This window comes from Sciurus vulgaris, assembly GCF_902686455.1.
Source record: "Sciurus vulgaris genome assembly, chromosome: 10".
In the NCBI taxonomy this organism is placed as follows: domain Eukaryota; kingdom Metazoa; phylum Chordata; class Mammalia; order Rodentia; family Sciuridae; genus Sciurus; species Sciurus vulgaris.
The window spans coordinates 63,123,072-63,147,846 of record NC_136470.1 but is presented as its reverse complement, the minus strand read 5'-3'; positions in this window follow the sequence as shown (position 1 = coordinate 63,147,846).

Genomic DNA, 24,775 nt, shown 5'->3' with positions numbered 1-24,775 from the left:
CCATGATGTAGTATGCATATATCAGATGCATATTTAAGCAAAAAAGACATTTACTAGGTAGCTCATAGAATCTCTGTGGTTAGAAAACCAGCATTGGGAAATGGGCAGGAACAGAGCCATCTAGTGAAGAAAGGCACCAATGTCATAACCTCTAGACCACAGGGGTGCCATAACTTACAACACTGTCATTTGGCCACCGAATGTCAGACACTTCACCACCTCTCATTGTCTGCATGTTTGCATCTCTAATTCTTGATTTAAGATCTAAGTGGACAAGTTCACCTGATGAGTCATGCCCAGAGCACTTGTTCAAACACCAGCTACCAGAGGTCTGCTTGGGGAGAAACAGAAGCTTCTTGCTGACACTGCCAAAGTAAGGAGGTGTCTTGCACCTTGAATTTGCTAGGTCTAGAGGTGCAGGAAATGCTTTCTCTCTTACCAAAATCCAGGAGGTGCAGAATTCACAGAGAAGTGGAGTTCAAAGGCTCAGGAGTCTTAAAAACCCAATAATGTCTTTCACAGGGATTAAAGTACAGTCTTTTAGCTCTTACTGACCCTGAGAGGTTTATAAACACTGGTTCTCTGAATATTAGGTTTTAAATTCCTAACTGATTATATTAGCTTTCTATTGCTACATAGCAATTTACCCCCAAACATAGCAGTTTTAAACAAAAATAAACTTTTTTTTTTTTTTTTCACACAGTTTCTATGGGTCAGAAATTTCAGGAAGCTGAGATAGAGGGTTCTGGGATCTCTCCTGAGGTTGAGTCAAGGTGTCAGCTGGGGCTGCAATCTTCTGCAGGCTTGATATAGGTTTGGGCATCCAGTTTGAAGATGGCTTACTCACTTGCTGACAGTAAATCTGGTGTCAGCAGGAAGCTTCTGGGCCTTGCCACGTAGACCTCTTTGAAGGACTGAGTGTTTGCAGGATGTGGAAGCTGTTAGTAATTCAAGAGCAAGCAGAGCAGAAGCTGCAAAGTCCTTTACAACATTTCTACATCATATTCTGTTGGTTACACAGTTCATTTTCAGTTCGTGTAGGAAAGGACCTCAGTGGGACATGAATACCAGGTTGCAAGGCAAATAGAAACTTCTAAATTATTTATTAAATGTTATAATCAGAATGGAAAATCAAACAGATCCACTCTCCACATGACTCTGAGATATGTAGGCATACTTTTTGCAATGAGGATATCATTGTTACTCAATTTGAAGGCCAAAAGTTTTGCTGACTCCATTAAGTTAGAATGATTAAACAAAACCCAGAAACAATTCAAAGCCTATCAAACAGATTCAAGAATTTTTTTCAATTGAAGCCAATTTGGAATTTCTTTTTGAAAGATACTTCCCGTTTCTCTTCCAAAGTTGTCAGAATAAAATTTAAAAAACTAGAAAATTAAGGGGATTTGCTCTTCTTGCAGCACTATTTGGCTGATCAGAAAGTTTATTTTAAAATATTAGATTCTTTTTGCCTAGAATTATGAGCAGTTATGTGGTTCTGGACACAGATGATAAATGATAAAGATCATTGTTTTTCATGCTTTATGACAAATCTTAACCTTTTTCTTGTTCAACTTTCATGAGTTTGACTCTGTCTTTCTAATCCTATTGGTTTATGAGATCAGAAGAAATGAGAATTTAGACAAAATTCTACTTCTGGGCCCCAAGTGAAATTATATATATATATATATACGCACATATATATGGTATATATATATCTTAGTCCATTTGGGCTGCTGTAACAGAATACCAGAGACTAGATATTATAAACAATAGAAATGTAGTTATCACTTGAGGGCAAGAGAATTCTTGGTAGTCTCTTTAATAAGGGGCTTTGTACTGAGCATGGTGTCACTTGCCTATAATCCCAATGACTCAGGAGCATGAAGCAGTAGGATCACAAGTTCAAGGTCAGCTTCTGCAATTTAGCAAGACACTATCTCAAAAAATATGGGGATGGGACTATGGATATGGCTCAGTGGTAAAGTACCTCTGGGTTCTATCACTGGTACCTTATGGGGCTCTTCTCTTGTGACCTGATTACCTACCAAAGACCACCTCCTAATACCATCACATTGGGGGTTAGGATTTCAAAATGAATTTGTGGGGGACACAAGCAGTCTATAGTATATGTCTCTTTGGTTTTAAATAAGTAACACAACATTTAAGATGATAATAAAGGAGAGAAGAAAATACTTCCCAATTATCAACTTCTCAAAGGCAGAGAACATGGATTCCAATCTAAAGATGAAAATGAACTTATGATTGAGTCCAGAAAGTGCTGAGGAATTTATTGAGTTTAAGGGCATGTCAATCATTTCAGCACTATAAACAGGTTCTAAGTTAGAGGTGTCCCTAATGCTGGAAGCAGGACATAGTCAAAGTTCCTATGAAATTTCATGGTGGTTACAGAGTATGAGAAGATCCCTTGAACAAAAAGGAAGAATATTTAACTGAAACGGTATTAGTCATGTACCGAAGTCAGCTCTTGGTAGCTTGTGAGATTTATTATTCATTATTCAGGTAATTTGTGAACTGATTATAGCTTGAAGTAGGCCATGATGGCAGTACTCACACCACAGTGCCACCAAGTCTCCTTCTGTACCCACCTAGAAAGAGTCAACTAATCAACATATTGTAATGGGGATACCCTGAGAAGAAAAGCTATGATGTGGAGTTCACAGCAACACCATGGTTGGGGAACCAGAGGGGAAACCTGAGCAGCCCTGGGAGATAAAACTGGTTGGACCAACAGAAAACAATGCTCACAGGACAGAGAAAGCAAGTTCAGGGAGATGTACAGGGATTAGAGTCAAGAATACTTTTTTAAAAATTAGAAAAGTGACCTCAGACCAGAGAGGTATGGTCTACAACCTAAAAGAGGAATTTAGAGTTTAGTTAGGTAAAGGAGATAGGAGCCAACACTTATAAAGAGGCACATGGTTCACATACCTTAATTATTTCATCAGTCTTCTGATGTAGATAGTTAGTACTATTTTTATCTATTTTATAATTAAGAAAACTGAAATTCCATTCATCTTTTGGAGGGTACCTAGGTTGGTTCCATAGCTTAGCTATTGTGATTTGAGCTGCTATAAACATTGATGTGGCTGTGTCACTGTAGTATGCTGATTTTAAGTCCTTTGGGTATAAACTGAGGAGTAAGATAGCTGGGTCAAATAGTGGTTCCTTCCAAGTTTTCTAAGGAATCGCCATACTATTTTCCATAGTGGTTACACAGATTTGCATTCCTACCAGCTATGTATGAGTGAACATTTTTCACCACATCTTCACCAACATTTCTTGTACTTGTATTCTTGATAATTGCCAATGAATTGATAAAGAAAATGTGGTATGTATAACAATGGAATATTACTCAGCCATAAAGAAGAATGAAATTATGGCATTTGCCAGTAAATGGATAGAACTGGAGACTGTCAAGCTAAGTGAAATAAACCAATCCCCCAAAACCAAAGGCCAAATATTCTCTCTGATATGTGGATGTTAGCACACAATAAGGGACGGGGAGAGAAGAATAGAGGTTGATTTGATTGAACATAGGGGAATGATGGGAAGGGAAGGAGAATAGGAATAGGAAAGACAGTGGAATGAATTGGATGTGACTTTTCTATATTCATATATGAATACATGACCAGTGAAACTTCACATCATGTACAGCTGCAAGAATGGGACCCCAATTAGAATGTTATACTCCATATATGTATAATATGTCAAAGTACACTCTACTCTCATATATATCTAAAAAAAGCAAAATTTTTTAAAAATTTAAAAAAATCAAAAAACAAAAGAGAAAGCTGACACTCCAAATACTAACAAGTACTGTCGAGGTCCTAACTCAGAATTTTCCCACAGTACTGTTCCTTCCTAGATCTTCTTCTAAGAAGTTGTAAAGGGGAATATAAAAACAAAGTGGAATTGTTCTGGGACCAGAAATCTCCAGAAAGAGCAGGGAAATTAATACAACATCAGTGAAGAAAGATGTGAAGTTCAAAGGAAGACTGCCTGAGCAGGGATCTTTCCTCACTGAGTGAGGAAGAGAGGCTGACTTGAAAAATGGGTTTTGTAGGTAAGTTTCTGTTATAGAGCCAGGAAAGTGTCCAGGGAACTCTAGAATCATGGAAACAAAGGAGCATCTTTATAAATTAGACCAGGGTTCCTACACATAGTAGCAACCCTATAGCTATTCTACAGTCCCTACCTGGAGGACCCAAAGGAAATTGGTGAAGATTTCTCTGTAGCTTACTACTGACTGATAGTGTGCTCCCCTTCATCTTCACTTTACTTCCATTACATCTATTGAACCTCAAGTTCTTCAAACTGGCACTCTTTCTGCATGAACAAGAAATGAGATTACATGCTCCTAGAGGGCAGGAACTTGGCCTTCTGCATTGGTATGTTTCTTGACAACATGACATATTGCATGAACAACAATTCCTTTTCACATAAATGTGTTGAACAGACATCTAAAATCTCTGCTAAAAATAAAATTGGCTGCAGGTTTTGTAGCTCTACCTCTGTGGTCTCATTGCACACACATATGTTTTAGATCTGAGGCTATTAAGGACATGTGTTCTGACCTATTATTTATAACAAACCGAAATGGAAAATGCAACCAGAAGCTTAAAGAATTTGCCTGGAGACTATAAATGCAGACTGTGAGGTGGCCAAATCAGGGATCCAGGAATAATCAGAGAGCATTCAGTTGGACCATGTGGCTCATGACCCTTCAGTGGACTCTTTCTGTCTTGCTGTGTAACTTACCCTGCAGAGGATCTGAGATCATGCACCCAAACTTTCTTAGAATTTCGAGCTTTGATTTATTTTTATTCATGCTCAAAATCCAGAACATTTTGAGTTTTTAATCTGGGCAAGGGCAGCCTCCTATCTCTGTCTTTCCAATAGTAGCTACAACTCTTCTGAAGTTAGTGATGCAGGTTAAACCATTCTTGTCCTTTTTGTCCTGGCAAATAAAAGTACTAGCAGTTGGAACTTCGGATTGTATAGAGTGGAATGAGGGGAGGGGAGGGGTCAGGGGGTGGAAAAGATGGTGGAACGAAACAGACATAATACCCTGTATACATGTATGAGTGCACATCTATGTATAATGAATTGAAATGCATTCTGTTGTCATGTATAACTAAGTAAAATAAATAATAAAAATAAATAAAAGTACTAGGAGTTGAAACAAGATGATTACTGGAAGTGTTCATGTGTTTCCTAGTTTTGACTGTGGAAGATGAGGGAATGAAAGATCCCAACTAAAGGGAAAGCTCAAATCTCCTCCTATTGCTGAAGAAGTCTCAGAATAGTTATGACTGCTGATTCCGAACATGTTTGCCCATCCTTGCTTTTAGACATAACAGCATCTGTGTTAGTCAGTTTTATGTTGCTATGATAAAATACCTAAAATCAACTTAAAAGGAGGAAAGGTTTATTTTGGTTCAAGGTCTTGAGAGGTTTTGGTTCATGGTCCCTTGCTTTACTTCTTTGGGCCTGTGATGACATAGTGCATCATGGCAGCAGAGTAAATAAATAAATAAATAAATAATAAAAAAGGAAGGGCTAGGGTCCCAATATCCTCTTCAAAGACAAACCCCCAATGACCTAACTTCCTTCCACTAGACCCCACCTCCTAAGCAATCCATCACCTTCCAAGAGCACCACAGATTGGTGACTAAGCCTCTAGCATATGGGCCTTTAGAGCATATTTAGATTCAAATCATAACATCGTCCATGAAACACTTGAGATATTTAGAGAATGGAGAGTAACTAAACAGAATATATTATTGCAGCCCAGGTTGTTTTTATTTCCTTTGTCTTTGCCCTAAAATACTTCTGAGTTGAACTTAAATGTAACAGTCCCTTTATTTTATGCATTAAGAGAATGAAAAAATTGAAAGTTTGACAATGGCTCTAAATTCTTTTCCTCTTTCAGGAGATTGATAGGGAAAACACCAGAATTTGTTTGTGAAACCCTGACACTCTAGAAGCCCACATAGTTTAATGGAAGGAATCCAGCTGAAAACCTGAAGATCTGTGTTCTAACACCAGGTTTCAGGTACTAAGCTTTCTCATGCCTTAGTTTGCTCAATTGTGAAATGAAGTTTAGATAATCCTTCCCTAATTTCTTCCCCTCTAAGGCCCTGGGCTTCTGTGGTACCTGCATATAATTGCAAAACATTAGTCTAGAAAAAAAGTCTGGACCCAAAGATAATGGGTCTTAGATCTGAGTTTGTACATTTTGTGGTTTTATTTCCTCATCTCTGAGAAATGAAGACTAATATCTGTCATTTGGTTGCAAGTGTGACGTGAGATTACATATCTTACAGTATTAGAATTGCAAAACCCTTGTAATATTACAATATGGCAGATCAAAAGTTCTAAACCAATGGAATGCGCCCTTTTCAGGATATTAAAAATATGCGGGGACTTCCCCAAGCAGCCCAGCTCCCTCCAGCGGGAAGCACCTTTCTAGGCTAGCTTCTCGGAGCAGACCGCCCAGTGAGAGCCTTTCTACACGGAGCCAGCCACAAGTCCCCAAGCCAGCGGAGACCTCTGACCCACAAGCAGCCTCTGGGACCAGGGCAGGGCAGCCAGAGACTTCTCCAGGCAGACCTGCCCCCTCCTGCCGCAGGCTTTTTCCACGGGACGATCCAAGATAGTGGACTAGAGGGTGACTGCATCTCCAGACACTCCAGAACCCAGGATTCAAGAAGGAGAGGCATTGAGAGACTCAGGCTAAAATAGAACCACGGGGTGAGTCTTTCCGACCAGGTGAAGCTCGGCCCGGGCGGCAGGCCCAGATTTGGGCAGTTTATTAGAGTAGGGCAGGGCAGCTAGAGTCTTCTCCAGGCAGCCCTGGGCACTCCGGCAGTGGGCTCCTCCCACACGGCCAACTTCTCGGAGCAGGCCCCCCAGTGAGAGCCTTTCCACACAGAGCCAGCTCCAAGCCCTGGAACCAGTGGCAGGCTAGGGACAGCTTTCTTTGGAAGCACTGCATTATCAAGTTACTCCAAGACTTCAGGCTACTGAAGGCTGGGAGGTGATACACTGGAAATCTACAGGGACACTATAAGCAAATAAAGAAAATCTGCAATATCACAGAGTCCCACTGACATCTGACCAATATGAGAAAACAAGGGAAGAAAATGTCCCAAACAAACCTAGATACTATATCAATAAAACCCAATGACAGCACAGCAGAAGAAATGTCAGAAAGGGAGTTCAGAATGTACATAAATAAAATAATCAGGGAAGCAAACGAGGAGATGAAAGAGCAAATGCAGGCATTGAAGGAGGAGATGAAAGAGCAAATGGACGCATGAAATGATCGCACCAATCAACAGTTAAAAGAGCAAATATGGAAAGCAAGAGATCATTTCAATAAATAGTTAGAGATACTGAAAAAAAAAAAAAACAGAATCCTTGAAATGAAGGAAACAATAAATCAAGTTAAAAACTCCATAGAAAGCATAACCAATAGGATAGAACACCTGGAAGACAGAACCTCAGATATTGAAGACAAAATATTTAATCTTGAAAACAAAGTTGACCAAATAGAAAAGATGGTAAGAAATCATGAACAGAATCTACAAGAATTATGGGATATCATGAAAAGGTCAAATTTAAGAATTATTGGGATTGAGAAAGGCACAGAAAAACAAACCAAAGGAATGAACAGTTTTTTCAATGAAATAATATCAGAAAATTTCCCAAATCTGAAGAACAAAATGGAAAACCAAGTACAAGAGGCTTACAGGACTCCAAATATACAAAATTACAACAGACCCACACCAAGGCACATTATTAGGAAAATACCTAACATACAAAATAAAGACAGAATTTTAAAGGCTGTGAGAGAAAAGAATCAAATTACATTCAGGGGGAAACCAATAAGAACATCAGCAGATATTTTCAATCCAGACCCTAAAAGCTAGAAGGGCCTGGAACAATATTTACCAAGCCCTGAAAGAAAACGGATGCCAACCAAGAATCTTATACCCAGCAAAACTTACTTTCAGATTTGATGATGAAATAAGATCCTTCCATGATAAACAAAAGCTAAAGGAATTTACAAAAAGAAAGCCCGCATTACAGAACATTCTCAGCAAAATATTTCATGAGGAAGAGATGAAAAACAACGATGCAAATCAGCAACGGGAGGAACTAGCCTAAGGAAGAGCCAAATAAAGGAGAAACCAAATCATGTCAAAAAAACAAAAATGAGTCAAATGACTGGGAATACAAATCATATCACAATAATAACCCTGAATGTTAATGGCCTGAACTCATCAATCAAAAGACAAAGACTGGCAGATTGGATTAAAAAGAAAAATACAACAATATGCTGCCTGCAAGAGACTCATCTCATAGAAAGAGATACCCATAGACTAAAGGTGAAAGGATGGGAAAAAAACATACCATGCTCACGGAGAGCAAAAAAGCTGGAGTATCCATCCTCATTTCAGATAAGGTGGACTTCAAGCCAAAACTAGTCAGAAGGCATAAAGAAGGACATTACATACTGCTTAAGGGAAGCATAAAGCAGCAAGACATAACAATCATAAATATCTATGCCCCGAACATTGGCTCATCCATGTACGTCAAACAAATCCTTCTCAATTCCAGAAATCAAATAGACCACAACACAATAATACCAGGTGATTTTAACACACCTCTCTCACCGCTGGATAGATTGTCCAAACAAAAATTGAATAAAGAAACCATAGATCTCAATAACACAATCAACAATTTAGACTTAACCGACTTATATAGAATATACCATCCAACAAAGAACGAATACACCTTCTTCTCAGCAGCACATGGATCCTTCTCTAAAATAGACCATGTCTTATGCCACAAAGCTACTGTTAGCAAATACAAGAAGATAGAGATACTACCTTGTACTCTATAGATCATAATGGATTGAAATTAGAAATAAATGACAAAATAAAAAACAGAAACTTTTCCAATACTTGGAGATTAAATAACACACTATTATATGATGAATGGATAACAGAAGATATCAGGAGGGAAATTAAAAAATTCTTAGAAGTAAACGAGAACAAAGACACATCATATCAAAACCTCTGGGACACTATGAAAGCAGTACTTAGAGGAAGATTTATTTCATGGGGCACATTCAACAAAAGAAGTAGAAATCAACAAATAAATGACTTAACACTACAGCTCAAAGCCCTAGAAAAAGAAGAGCAGACCAACACCAAAAGTAGTAGAAGACAGGAAATAGTTAAAATCAGAGCCGAAATCAACAACATTGAAACAAAAGAAACAATCGGAAAAATTAACAAAATAAATAGTTGGTTCTTTGAAAAAATAAACAAAATCGATAAACCCTTAGCCACACTAACAAAGAGAAAGAGGGAGAAAACTCAAATTACTAAAATTCTGAATGAACAAGGAAATATCACAACAGACACGAGTGAAATACAAAACATAATTAGAAGCTATTTTGAAAATCTATACTCCAACAAAACAGAAAACCTCGAAGACATCAACAAGTTTCTAGAGACATGAATTACCTAAACTGAAAGAGGAGGACATACACAACTTAAATAAATCAATTTCAAGCAATGAAATAGAAGAGGTCATCAAAAGCCTACCAACAAAGAAAAGGGCCATATGGGTTCTCAGCCGAGTTCTACAAAACCTTTAAAGAAGAGCTCATTCCAATACTTCTCAAAGTATTCCATAAAAGAGAAAAGGAGGGAACCCTCCCAATCTCATTCTATGAAGCCAATATCACCCTGATACCTAAACCAGACAGAGACACATCGAGGAAAGAAAATTTCAGACCAATATCCTTAACGAATATTGACAGAAAAATTCTCAACAAAATTTTAGCAAATCGCATACAAAAATATATTAAAAAGATAGTGCACCACGATCGAGTGGGTTTTATCCCAGGGATGCAAGGTTGGTTCAACATCAGGAAATCAATAAATGTCATTCACCATATCAACAGACTAAAAGTTAAGAATCACGTGATTATTTCAATAGCTGCAGGAAAAGCATTTGATAAAATACAGCATCCCTTCATGCTCAAAACACTAGAAAAAATCGGGGTAGTGGGAACATTCCTTAACATTGTAAAGGCCATCTACGCTAAGCCCATGGCCAATATCATTCTAAATGGTGAAAAACTGAACGAATTCCCCCTAAAAACTGGAACAAGGCAGGGATGCCCTCTTTCACTACTTCTATTCAACATCGTTCTTGAGACTCTAGCCAGAGCAATTAGACAAACCAAAGAAATTAAAGGGATACGAATTAGAAAAGAAGAACTCAAACTATCCCTGTTTGCTCATGACATGATTATATATTTAGAGGAACCTGGAAATTCCACCAGAAAACTCTTAGAACTCATAAGTGAATTCAGTAAAGTAGCAGGTTACAAGATCAATGCTCATAAATCAAATGCATTTTCATACATAAGTGATGAATCTTCATAAAGAGAAATTAGGAAAACTACCCCATTCACAATAGCATTGAAAAAAATAAAATACTTGGAAATCAATCTCACAAAAGAGATGAAAGACTTCTACAATGAGAACTACAGAACACTAAACAAAGAAATTAAAGAAAATCTTAGAAGATGGAAAGATCTTCCATGTTCATGGATAGGAAGAATTAATATTGTCAAAATGGCCATACTACCAAAAGTGCAATGCAGATTCAATGCAATTCCAATTAAAATCCCAATGATGAACCTTACAGAAATAGAGCAAGCAATTATGAAATTCATCTGGAAGAATAAGAAACCCAGAATAGCTAAAGCAATCCTCAGTAGAAAGAGCGAAGCAGGGGGTATCGCAATACCAGATCTTCAACTCTATTACAAAGCAATAGTAACAAAAATGGCATGGTATTGGTACCAAAATAGACAGGTAGATCAATGGTACAGAATAGAGGACATGGACACAAACCCAAATAAATACAATTTTCTCATACTAGACAAAGGGGCCAAAAATATGCAATGGAGAAAAGATAGCCTCTTCAACAAATGGTGCTGGGAAAACTGGAAAACCATATGCAACAGAATGAAATTAAACCCCCTATCTCTCACCCTGCACAAAACTCAACTCCAAATGAATCAAGGACCTTGAAATCAGACCACAGACCCTGCATCTTATTGAAGAAAAAATAGGTCCAAACCTTCAACTTGTTTGCTTAGTATCAGAGTTCCTTAACGGGACTCCCATAGCCCAAGAAATTAAAGCAAGAATCAACAACTGGGATTGATTCAAACTAAAAAGCTTTCTCTCAGCAAAGGAAACTATCAGTAATGTGAAGAGAGAGCCTACAGAGTGGGAAAATATCTTTGCCACTCATACTTCAGATAGAGCGCTAATTTCCAGAATCTATAAAGAACTCAAAAAACTCTACACCATGAATACAAATAATCCAATCAACAAATGGGCTAAGGAAATGAACAGACACTTCACAGAAGAAGATCTACAAGCAATCAACAGATATATGAAAAAATGTTCACATCTCTAGTAATAAGAGAAATGCAAATCAAGACTACCCTAAGATTTCATCTGACCCCAATTAGAATGGAGATTATCAAGAACACAAGCAACAATAGGTGTTGGCGAGGATGTGGGAAAAAGGTACACTCATACATTGCTGGTGGGGTTGCAAACTAGTGCAGCCACTCTGGAAAGCAGTATGGAGATTCCTCAGAAAGCTTGGAATGGAACCACCATTTGACCCAGCTATCCCACTCCTTGGCCTATACCCAAAGGACTTAAAATCAGTATACTACAGAGATACAGCCACATCAATGTTCATAGCTGCTCAATTCACCATAGCCAGATTGTGGAACCAACCTAGATGCCCTTCAGTTGATGAATGGATAAAGAGCCTGTGGCATATTGTACAATGGAATATTACTCCGCCATGAAAAATGATAAAATTATGGCATTTGCAGGCAAATGGATGAAATTGGAGAATATCATGCTAATGATATGCCAATCTCAAAAAACTAAAGGACAAAGGATCTTGTTTTTAAGCAGATGAGGACATATAATGGGGGGTAGGAGGGTTAGGTTAGGTTTAGGATTAGGGATAAGGAGGGTGGTAAGAATGGAGGAAGGAAGGACTGTATAGAGGGAAAAGAAGGGTGGCAGGGGTGGGGGGAAGGGAGAAAAATAACAGAATGAATCAAACAACATTGCCCTATGTAAATTTATGATTTTTAATTTTAAAAAGAAAGAACATTTGAAAAATAAAGAAAAAAATGCTAAAAATGAGAAAAAAATATGGAAAGCAAGATTAATTAGATAAGTGTAGCATCTACATAGGAAAAAGCAAAATGTTAAATTTGTATTAGCAGGTATTTTGTTGAAGAAAAATACAAATAAATAATACACTCATGAAAGAGTACTAAACTGAGCTACTAATCAAAGAAATGCAAATAAAATCATCTTTTGTTTAACACAGAAGTTGAAATATTCAGTATCAAGTGTTGGTGAAGATACAGGGAATGAGTTCCAGGATACACTGCCATGGAGAGTAAGAACTGACCCAGGCATCTTGGAAGGTAATTTGGCAGTGTCACAGCTTTGTGTATGATCCTATAATCAGTAATTACTTTTTTTATATCTACTTATATGTTTTGAAAAGATGGGCAAATATGTTTATTGCATCCATATTTATAACAGTGAAATATTTGAAATGACCCACTTGCAAGTCAATAGGGAAGTTGTTATAGTTGAATCTTAAATGCTCCCCAAAGTCCCATATGCTAAAGGCTTCATCGCTAGTCTGTGGTGCTACTGAAAGGTGGCGGAACCTTTAGGATGTGGGACCTAGTAGAAGGAATTCAGGTCACTGGGGGGTATACCTTTGATAGGGATATTGGGGTACCAGTCCTCTCCCCTTTGTTTTCTGCCACAATGAAGTAAACCGTCTTCTTCTACCTCATAATCTTGCTGCCATGATGTACTGTGCCACCACAACAGGGAAAGGGACCATGGATCAAAACCTTTGAGACCAAGAGACAAAAGATACATTTCCTCTTTTTGAGTTGATTCTAGGTATTTTATCACAGCAACAAAGTTGACTAATGTAGAAGTGGTTCAATGTAGAAAGTATATTTGTAGAATAGAGTACTATGCAATAGTTAAAAAGAGGTAGAGATCCACAAACTGACATGAAACTATCTCTAAAGCATACTGTAGAGTAAAAAGATGTTTGCAGAATAGTTTTGATTACTTATGCACAAATACATACTAACAAAAATATGTATGTATGTGAAAATGCCAAGAAAAATGTTTTGGAAAGATACACAGTAAACTGATAATGGTAGTCACTCTTGCAACTTTGAGAAGGTGAATGGGAACAAAAGGTACTTAAACTGGAACATTTACACTTTGCGTGTGTGTGTGTGTGTGTGTGTGTGTGTGTGTGTGTAAGAAGGTATTCTTGCGTTACTTAGATATTAAAGAGTCTTTCATTTTTTTCATTTTTCCAATTGAAGAGAGCAAGATAAATTGGCTTGAATATTTTCTAGTCAATGAAACTCAAATCTGCCTTGAGTTATTTTCTTTTAGGCAATGTCATATAAACTTCCACATATACTTCATGTGCTAGAATATCACCCTATTTACTGGGTTTGAATCCTTTAAGTAAACTCAGACTTTCATAAACTTTATTCTTTGACTTACCCAAAAATGCAGCCATTGATGATAAAATTTGATTTCCCAAGTGTACAGAAACTATTACCCAGACTCTCTTTAGGTAAAGGTAATTCTGGGATTTAAATCATTATGGAATTATTCTTTTTTTTTTTTTGAAGTTGAAAGCATAAGGTCAGAGAAGGTGGCAGTGTTTATTCAGAGATGAATAATTATCTTAATCATTACTGTTACTGGTACTCTGCTGTGGAGTTACCGTTTGCCTTTGCTAAGAGCAGATAGCAGAATTCCTGAACCCAGCTATAATTCTTCCACTGGATTTTTTAAAGTCTGTCCTTTTCATCAGAAGTTAGTAATTTGAGAAAACACAAATGCGTGCTTAACCCTGGTTGTTAATTTTAGAAATACAAAGAATGTAGAATGTGAATGTTGGTGACACACAGTGACAAACTTTGTCCCCTTCAACAATCTTAAAAGTAGAGAGGCAAGGTAGTATTACACCCCATTTTGCACATTAAGAAAATCAGACTTGAAAAATTCAGAAATTTGTCCCAAGCCACCTGGCAAGTAATAAGTACAATTTAGTTTTTCTCCTCGGCTGCAAGTCTAACACTCTGTCCTCCAGTTGCTCCCTACCTTCTTGAAACTAGGATCTGAAATTTTGAAGCTACAAGTCCAAGCTAACCTGAGTCAGTTAATGTGTCACCTAACATTTGTTGAATACTTACCAGGCTTGTGGCTCCATTGCAGATCTTTCCATAATATTCTCTTTACTTTTATCAGAACTATGCAAGTTATTACGATCCCTGCTTTAAAAGTGAAGAAATGAAGCAGTTTACTGACGCCACCTCAACAGGAAGTGGTGGAGTGAAAATTCAGGCCTGTGACTTCCTGTTCAACAGTCCTTTTCCTTCTAACAGGACTTAGCAACTCCCTAGGAATAGCTCTCAGTAGCAGACAATGAAATCCTTGAATAGTTTATCCCCAAATAGACACATGCCCTTCAGTCAAGGTCAACTGCCTTTTATAGGATACTCATCAAGCAAAGCTGTGTGGTGTGGGGTGTTTTTATATATGCCTGGGAGTCATCTGGTCATATTAGCAAAACAAACCATTTCTAAATAATGTCATCTGTGAGCCAACAAGAGATCCTTTCTTTCACTCCTTCTCAGGGGGCCTCTCTGCTCCTCAGCTGGAATGAATGTTCCGGCTCCCCTTATCCCGACCCAGAGTAATTTGTTTTAATAATGTCTGAGCACTCTGAGGTAATAGTCTCATGACCTCAACTAGTGCATTTAAGGAAGAAAGAAATGTGACTAAGTAGAACCCTTACTCCTTTTCTCTTAGTTTCTAAGTTCAGAAATAACTAGAAAACTATCTGAACAGGGAATTAGGATGCATGTTATCATAAGCCTCAGGAAAACTATTTGAATGAAAACATTTCACTACAGGGCAAATTTGAAAATGGCAGACATTTGGGAGAAAGAAAAAAGAGTAATAGAATCAAGAGGCTTTTCTAGACTGATGATTTGCCTTGATCATGACTACATTATTTATGAGTGCTTATTGTGTATCAGGCACTTTGAATGCAGTGACTGACTCCATTCTTATAAAAACTCAGCAAGGAAGGTTTGTCTTAGTTCCATTGGATAATGAAGAAACTGAGGCTAAAATGTGGCTCTGACAGAATACAAACCTAAATCTATCTCTGGCTTTAAAAATCAATCTTCCTTCCTATACTGGCTCTCGGGTTGAGGGCACAGCATGGAATCCATACTAGTGGGTTTCTGAGTGTTGTGGAAGAAAAGTCCAGGCAGCGAATGTAGGACAATTTCTCATTCATCTTTGAAGGACTTCTGAATTATCTTTCTTGTTTTATCTGAGGTGTAAGCTCAGTCACAGCTGTGGTCAAAAAAAAAGTAATGCATTCCGAAAGTACTTGGTCCATTTGGATAGACGGTATTGAGCTCCGAGGATACTATAAAAAAGTCTGATATAGTAAAAAAATAAAACCAGGAGATGTAAACAGTAGAAGAGAAATACCTCACCCACTTCTGACAAATCCAGTAAGAGCCTTTTGTGTGCCTCATCCTGATCTGATCTCCTCTTTCCCTTCTACAGATAACCACTATCCTTCATCTAAAGTGTGTCACTGTGTTGAAATTTTTCACAGCTCCCACATGTTTATTTGTATCTTTATAAAATACGTTTGATAATTTTACATATTGTAGATTTAATATTTTATGTAAATGGCCTTATACTTATGTATTTTCTGAAAGTTCTGATTTTTGCTTCTCATTATGTCCACAATATTCACCCACCGGTGTAGCTGTAATTCATTTATTTTCATTGCTAAATAGTATCCCATTGTTTGAATATATCACAGTTTGTTTAGACATTCTGCAATTGATGGCTCTTCCCCACAATTTCACATGACTAATAATGTTACTCATCTTCCATGTGTCTCATTATGTATGTGTCAAGCGTTTTTCCTAGGGGTCATCTTCAAAACAGAGTTAGGAAAATATCCAGTTTAGTAAATAGAACCATATTCTCCTAACTCCTACTTCTCCTGACTGCGTCAATTTAGCCAATAGTTTTATTTTCCCAACATTCTGTGCTTCTAGATTTTTTACATTGTTTCGATCTGAAGAACTGAAACACTATCTCATGATTTTAAAGATGCATATTTTAATTATTGGTGATATTGAGTGCCTTTTCACATGTTCATAAACCATCTGTTCTTCTTGTTCTGTCATTTGCCTTTTCATTTTAATTATGTTTTAGATTACTGTTTTTCCTTTTGATTTACAGGTAGTCTTTATACCTTCTAGAGAGGTATGTATCTAGGTATATAGATATCTAGAAAAGATATATAGATATATATCTGTACATACATTCCAAATAACTTCTCCTGTCTGATCTCTTCTCTTTGTATCTTGACCTTAGTGTTGGTTATGCCAAGTAAACAAAATCAATCATAACTTTACAATTTCTGGTGCTACCATTTTTACTTACCAAGAACATTAAAATAGGTTTTCTATGGCGACTACTGTGACTTAAACCATTGATATCACTGATACTTGCAGTAAGTTTCCGTAGAGGTCTCTGTTTTAGACATATTTGGACTTCCATGTAATTTTCCCGTAGGGTAAAACAATTTTCATGTGATCAGCTCATTACAAGTTCTTGAATGTGAATAATTTGGAAATAAGTTTATATTTGGATGCAGTGGCACACATCTGTAATCCCAGTAACAACTGGGATTATAGCTGAAAGGCTGAGGCAGGAGGATCATAAATTCAGGACCAGCCTCAGTAACTTAGCAAAACTCTCAGCAACTAAGTGAGACCCTGTTTCAAAAGATAAAATAAAATCCCCAGCACCACAAAAAAAAAAAAAAAAAAAAAAAAAAAAGATAAAATAAAGATGACCGGAGATGTAGCTGGGTAAAGTGTTCCTGCGTTCCATCCTCATTACCAAGTCATAATGATGATGATGATGATGATGATGATGATGATAATAGTAATAATAATTTATGTAACTTTTTCCCTTGCTTGAGGGAATGAAAAAAAGTGTTTTCTGCAAGGTAATTAACTTTATCATTTTTTCTTTAGTGCTGGAGATTGAACCCAGAGCCTGTGCATGCTAGGCAAGTGTTCTATCACTGAGCTACAATCCCGGCCCCAAATTTTATTATCTTCTTAAAAAACCGTTCCCAATTGAAACTGGAAAACTTACTGACTGTGCTTATGCTGACTGGCGGGGGAGTTCTCGTTGAAGTGAAGATCAAGATTAAAGTTGTCCTCCAATTCATGAGGGTGGTTTCTCAGAGCTAAGTTCTTGGTTACCTATTGCCAACTCCCATCTATCCTATATGGATAATCTATCCTAATTTATACAAGTCCTTGGGAGGCAGTAAGGCACAGTTGTTAAGACTTCGGGGTTAAAAGTCCCATCGCTTTCCAGGAGGACTTTTTGAGCAAATTATTCATAATATATGAACCCCAGTTTCTGCATTTAAAATGTGAAAATGCTACATTTGTCACAAGCCTTCCTTAGAGGTTAAATGAGATCACATCTGTCTGGTACCTTTGCATTAATGGTTGTTACTAACACATCATCTCCATGAAATCCTCATACAATTGAAAAATAGGCTTTAAAAATTCTCCAACTTCTCAAAGAAAACATGCTTCTTTTTTCTAATGGAGGCACACACTGGGACTAAGGATTTTTCTGGAAAAGACACAGCTCTATGAAAGGAACTGAAAATTCTCTCGTTTCTCAGCTCCCCAAATTGAACTATTGGTCTTGTTTGGCAACTCAGCTACACAAGAACGCAGTGTATTAGGCTACACCTTAAAGGCCAATAGAACCTGAAAATATAACCTGTTCCTACTGAGATGATAGAGAGCTAACCCATGTTGCCCCTGGCAGAACATTTTGTTTGGCCACAATGTTTTGCAAAGCTACAGAACACTCTAGTTGTTCTGTTGTATACAATGTGCTTATTCTTTGGCCTTACTCAGCTCTTTTTAAAGCTTATTTGTCTACCCCACGAACACCTCTAAAACACACACACACTATACACACTAATGCTTAAATCAAGCTGGAGGCTATAAACAGAAAGCAACTCTTTGTGAGATAATAATGATTACAGGAATGGTATAAATCCACATCGTGCACACCCATAGAAAAGAAAAGATGTACCCAATTTGTGTACAAAGAATCAAATGCAGTCTGTAAAAATAAAAAAGAAAATTAAAAAAAGATAAAGACCGCTTTCCATTTCCCTTGCCAACTGTGGTTCTATTGGAGTTCTTCAGAGACACCAATTTACTTAGAATGTCATAAATACATGTGTAATTTTCCTAATAGGGACTCAGTCCATTTTGCTGTTAGGAAGTTTTGGTATTTTTCAGGTATCTATCTTAAACTAACAAACAAAAACTAAAAACTTTTTAACTAAAAACTTTTTGGTGAAATAAATATCAGAATAGATTACAAATGGGAAAAGTGAACCAGAAATCTTAGCTTGGAATCTTGGACTACATAATCTACTATCTGTGGGACCTGAAATAGTCATTTTAATCCCCTGCACTGCAGTTTACCTAGTCTGTAAAGTGGGTCTGCTAAAAGATATAAACCAGAGTAAGAACTTGGGCTGCGGGTGCTTAGACCAAAGTGAAACATTAAAAATACTTATGAAATACAACTGGTGCTTTTTTAGACTCTCTTAGGATATGCAAATATATATTTTTCAACATTTCCAAGTGTACCTATTAGCTATTGAAAATGAAAAAAACTCAAAACAGTGAGGTCTGAGAAAATGGAGTAAAAAAGGAAGCCATACATTGAAGCTTTCTCAGTGCATTCTTTCTCATTGACAGAACAGTCACTAGAAAGGAAGCCAAAGCATTGATCCTTCCCCAAATACATCCTTCCCCAATGACACTGCAATGAGACTCTGAAGGGAAGGAGATTAAACACTTAATGCTAACCCCCGACCATTCTCCAAGTAAAAATATTGTCCAGTACAAATTTTCAAATCCTCACAAACCTGTTCCTGAGTGCCAAAACTGATATGCTCACTAGACCACCCCTCAAAAATACCTTTATAAACCCAGTCCTTTTCTTTGTTCAGTGGCTCCTTTTCCACCAGGAAAGTGGGTCCACTGATACCATTTCATCCCTGCATCCCCTGCTGCTGTGAGAAACTTTGTTCCTGAATAAACAGCTGAGATGATTCGTGAGGTTTGCATCCCGCCTGGTCTTTTTGTGTTGACAGTACCATTCTCAGGAGGATAGTAGGGGGTTTCTGCAGAACCCCTCTGATAGCATGTCAGAGTTCAGGTGTCAAAGGGACCAAGACAGCACACAATAGTGTCTGGTTCTGAGGGTCATCTCACAGGAAACCTGGGCTCAGGGAAGAGGGAAACAGCAGCGGTTCCCTGGCTCATTTTCCCTTCTCAAGGTTGTCTGCGGTGGTGGCTTGGGGGAAGTGTGATGTCCATTCAGTGCCAGGGCTTGGGCCGGTTCTTCCTGATGGGGAAAGCTGCTTTTTCTCTTTTCAAGGCAGCTGCTTCTGGTAGGTAGGACAGGGCCTGCCTTTGGCTCACTAACCCAGAATTATTGCTGTCATCTCCTACAGGGCAGGGGTGGGGCAGGAAAATATCCTCCTAAATGTTTACCTCACATTCAGAGTCCATTCAAAAGACCACATCCTAGCAGCGAGGTCTCATCTCTTACAGGGTGGGCAGGGAGACAACTCAAGGCTAATTCAGCCTTAGCAAGAAGCAAGGACATTGTGTTCAGAGATTCCAAGGTTGTTGCAGGTGAGTTCCTTTCCTGGTAAGAATCTCAGCTCTGAATTTTCTGCTGAGAGGAAATGAAAGCCTCACAAACATAGGGATAGTTTAAGAAATGTTCTCCAAGAACAATATGTGCAAACTCAAGATCGTCTCCAATGCATTTCCCTTCAAACCTGGCTAGTTCATTCTGTAGAGGACCCGTTGAGAGACATTTTAAAAGGCCCATGTCTTGCTACGTTTACCAATAGTTGATACACCCGCAGTATCTTAAATATGTATCTGAGTGGTTTTTATTGAGATAGTAGTGTTTTCTTTGTGCGGTGTGTTTTTCTCTTTTTCTCCTAGGAAGGCAGCTTGCCCTCTGAGCCCTTCCCTTGTCTCAGGGGGGTTTTGTGTTGTGGGTACAGGAAGCAAAAATTACCATAGACAATGCTTCTTCCTAGCTCCTGTGTTCTGAAGAACTGACTTCTTGGGAGGATTATGCCAGAGAGATGGGAGAGAAGTGAGTGCTGTTTGAGAAGCTGCCTCCCAAGACAAGAGTGAATGGAAATCTGCATAGAATAGGTAAGATTTGCTCTCCGGACCAAGGAGAGATGCAGGAAGGAGATGAGACTGAAGAAAACCATACCTGAGGCCTTTGGACACTCACAAAAGGCTCCTGCCTTAGCTATAATTTCTCTGCCTTTGGACAGCAGGGAAATAATGGGGATGCCAGATCAATGTACTTGGACAATGAACGTATCTCAGCATCAGGATGAACTAAGGCTGGTGACGTTTCCCTCTATTTCCAGAAACCACATTAGACTGCTAGATTATAACTAGAGTTTGAAGAGAAGCCTCCTTTATATCAAACTCAGTGTGGAGCTGAAGGTTTCTGAAGAAGTTGCTTCTACATTACAGATCCTGAAGATTGACATTGACTGAGTACAACATCATGATTGAGGAGAAAGGGAATGTTGTAGGTCAGAAGCCAAAATTATCTTGGGGTATCTTAGACCTTTCAATAGCTATTTACTTGCAACCTCTGTATCTGACCTAACATTCTTGTGACTGTTATGTAAGACTCTTGGCAGTCATGACTGTGCTGAGCAGACCTCTGACCTCCACGAACTCGAAAGCTGAGATTATGAGATAACATCTGAAACCTATAAGAAAGATATTCCCATTTTGCTGGAGCCCACCTAAATAATGCCCCTACCAATGTACTTGGTACATGTACTGATTTATGACTTCCTCTTTTTCTGTGACCATAAATGTTCATGTCATGTAACCTCTTTCAGGGTGGAGCATGTTATTCAGGGCCACCTGAATCAGTGTTCCCAGACTTTGGTCACTGATATGTGACTCAGAATAAACCATCTCTTACTTCCTTTGAAACAAGATCTGTGTTTTATACAATCTCAGAAAGGAAGAGTCTTGTCAGACATTAAAAAATAATTTTTTTCTACCCACTTAGGTTTGATTCTTGGAGACCTGCTAATTAAACTGACAAAAATATATGTTCAAGACATGACAGATTTTTATTTATGTATGTATACAGGGGTTCAAAGAAAAATGCAACACAAGGAGGTATTTAGAATCTGAGGTTTATATCCCATCTTAGGGGACAGAGAGGGAAAGAAAGCAAAGAAATGAGATATTTTCTCATATCTGAGTTAAAGGAATTCATGAAGGTTAGAATGCACATGACCCCAAGACATAAAATATATTCACTCATTACCAATTGTTAACACTCTACTGCTAGTTTTCATCCGTAGAATCAAATTAGAACTGGCTCTCTGAAAGTGGGAAAAATGAGAGGAAAAATTTGAAAGGCATGAAAGAGATAGCAAGGAATGAAGCTTCACTGGTGAGCTGGAAAAACATAAGGCCATTTGTATGGGAATTTAGTATATGATCTTTTCTTTCTATCCACATCCCAGCTCTCCCCTTGAATTTCTTTCCCTTCAAAACTAAACAACTATTAACATCTGGGGGAAAATACTGATTGGTGTCTAGGAGTTCCTGTATGTGAACTCAATTCCTCTCTCTACATTCAGAAGTTGATATGCATAAAGTTCTTTTAAAACAGGCATCCCATAATAAGTGCAACCATGAGAACACAGGAAATAAATCTAACTGGAAGAGTAGATAAGAAAATGAGAATTAGAAAAGAATCAAACATTATAAAAGCAAAAAAAAAAAAAATTAAAGGATTTAGTACATGCCCTTCAAGAATTATCTTAAATATAAATGGTATTCATTTTTCCAGTTAAAGGACACATACTGGCAGATTGGATTAAAAAATAACACTCAACTCCTGATCACCTGTAAGAAACTCACTTCCCTGGTAAAGACATACACAGACTCAAAGTGAAAGGATTGAAAATAATATTTCATGCAAATGCAGATATAAAGCAACAGGAGTAGCTACACTCATATCTGATAAAGCAGACTTCAAGCTGTTTGGTTGAATTACAGATTGAATCTAGAGTGTTCCCCAAAGTCATGGTAAACATTTAGTCCCCAGTGCAACAATGTTGGATTCACAATTTGATGGCATTATTGGGAAGTGGAAGAAACTGTAGGAGGTGGGGATTAATTGTAGGAAATACACTAAGAAGCATGTCTCTGGCCTCTTTCTTTCTCTTTTTGCTTCATAACTGCCATGAGGTGAATAGCTTTGGTCTGCTACATCCTCCTCACCATGTTCTGCCTCACCACAAGCCTATTGGAGCCAAGTAATGACAGACTGAAACCTTTGAAACTGTGAACCAAAATAGATCTGCCCTCCTTCAAATTGTTTTTCTCATTTATTTTATCACAGAGGGGGGAAAAAAACTAACACACAGGCCAAAATTAGAAGAGACAAAGAATGTCACTGCATATTGGTGAAGGGATAATTCCACCAAGAAGATATAATTACAAATGTATACATAGAGCATCAGTCTACCCAATTTCATAAAACAAACACTACTTGACATAAAGGGATAGATAGACCCTAATTCAATAATAGTGAATGACTTCAATACCCTACTCTCACAAACAGATAGGGCATCTAAACAAAAACTCAATAGAGAGACATCAGAGTTAAACTACATTATAGATCAAATGAACTTATCATATATCTACAAAATATTCTCTACAACATCAGAATACACATTCTTTTTAGTAGCTCATGAACCTTCTTCAAATAGATCATATTTTAAGCCATAAAGCAAGTTCTAACATACAAAAAATTAAAACATCATCTTGTATGATATCAGATCATAATGGAATGCAATTAGAAATCAACAACAGAAACTATTTAAATAATTCTATTTTAGATTGAAGAATACATATTTGAATGATCAGGGGGTCATTGAAATCATGGGAGAAATTTTAAATACCCTAGAAACAAATGGAAATGGAAATGGAAACATGGCATATCAGAGTCTGTGAGACATAATTAAGGCAGTTTTAAAAAGGAAATTTATAGAAATAAGTGCCTGCATTGAAAAATCAGAGAGACCTCAAATAAATGCATCTCAAGGTCTTAGAAAAACAAGAACAAATCAAATCTAAACCAGTAGAAGAAAAAAACTAACCAAGAACAGAATTGAAATTGATAAAATAGAGACTAAAAAAGCAAAACAAAGGATCAGTAAAACAAAGAATTGGTTCTTTGAAAAAATGAGATTGGTAAACTCCTAGCCAAACTAACCAAAAGAAAATAAGAGAAGACCAAAAGTAACAAAACTAGATGTGAAAAAGGAAATATTACAACAGATACCACTGAACGTCCAGAGGATCATTAGGATCATTAGGATCATTAGGATCATTAGGGACTATTTTGAAAATTTACATTCCAATAAATCTAGAAGAAATGGATACATTTGTAGACACATAAAACCTACCATAATTGAATCAAGAGGATATAAAAACCCAAACAAATGAATAACAAGCAATAGGAGTAAAGCAGTAATAAAGTGTCTCCCAACAAAGAAAAACCCAGAACCAGATGGACTCCCTGCTGAATTTTACCAAACCTTTGAAGGATTAACTCCAATGATCTTCAAACTACTCCATGAACAAAAAGAGAGGGAATAATTCCAAACTCATTTTATGAAACTATTATCACCCTAGTATCAAAACTGAATGAGAACACAACAGAAAACATAGACCAATATCCTTGATGAGTACAGATGCAAAAATCCTCAATAAAATTCTGGCAAACTGATTTCAACAACACATTAAAAAGATTAGAAGCCATGATCAAGTTTCTTTTACTCCAGGGATGCAAAAATGGTTCATATATACAAATCAATAAACATAATATACTAAAGAAATGGAAAAAAATAACAATCATCTCAAAAGACGCATGCCTAGGATGGCGGCAGGCGTTGAGCCAAGAGGTGGCACATAGTTAGTGTTAGCACAGCGTGATCTACTTTTGCCTGATTAGTTAACAAGAATCTTGTGTACAAGAATCTTGTCTCCTCTGTGCTTGTGGTCAACAGATGTTCCTCATTCTTAATTGGTATCGTGGCGCATGCTCCAACCATCCTACTTAATCCTAAGCTGATTGGCTGCCTTAGGTATATAAGACACGCACCTATAGGAAGCACCTCTGATAAGCAGCACCTCTGATAGATCGCACCTCTAGCACGCACCTTTAGGTTGCAGGTTGTAGGACATAGGCCGCATGCCGCACACTGCTCGCCGCACCTCCAAGAAGTGACCCACCTTTAAGAAGCAGTAGACCTTTGATAAGCCTAGCCTCTTTGAAAGAGTAGCATTCTCTAAAATTAAGCAAAGTCTCTT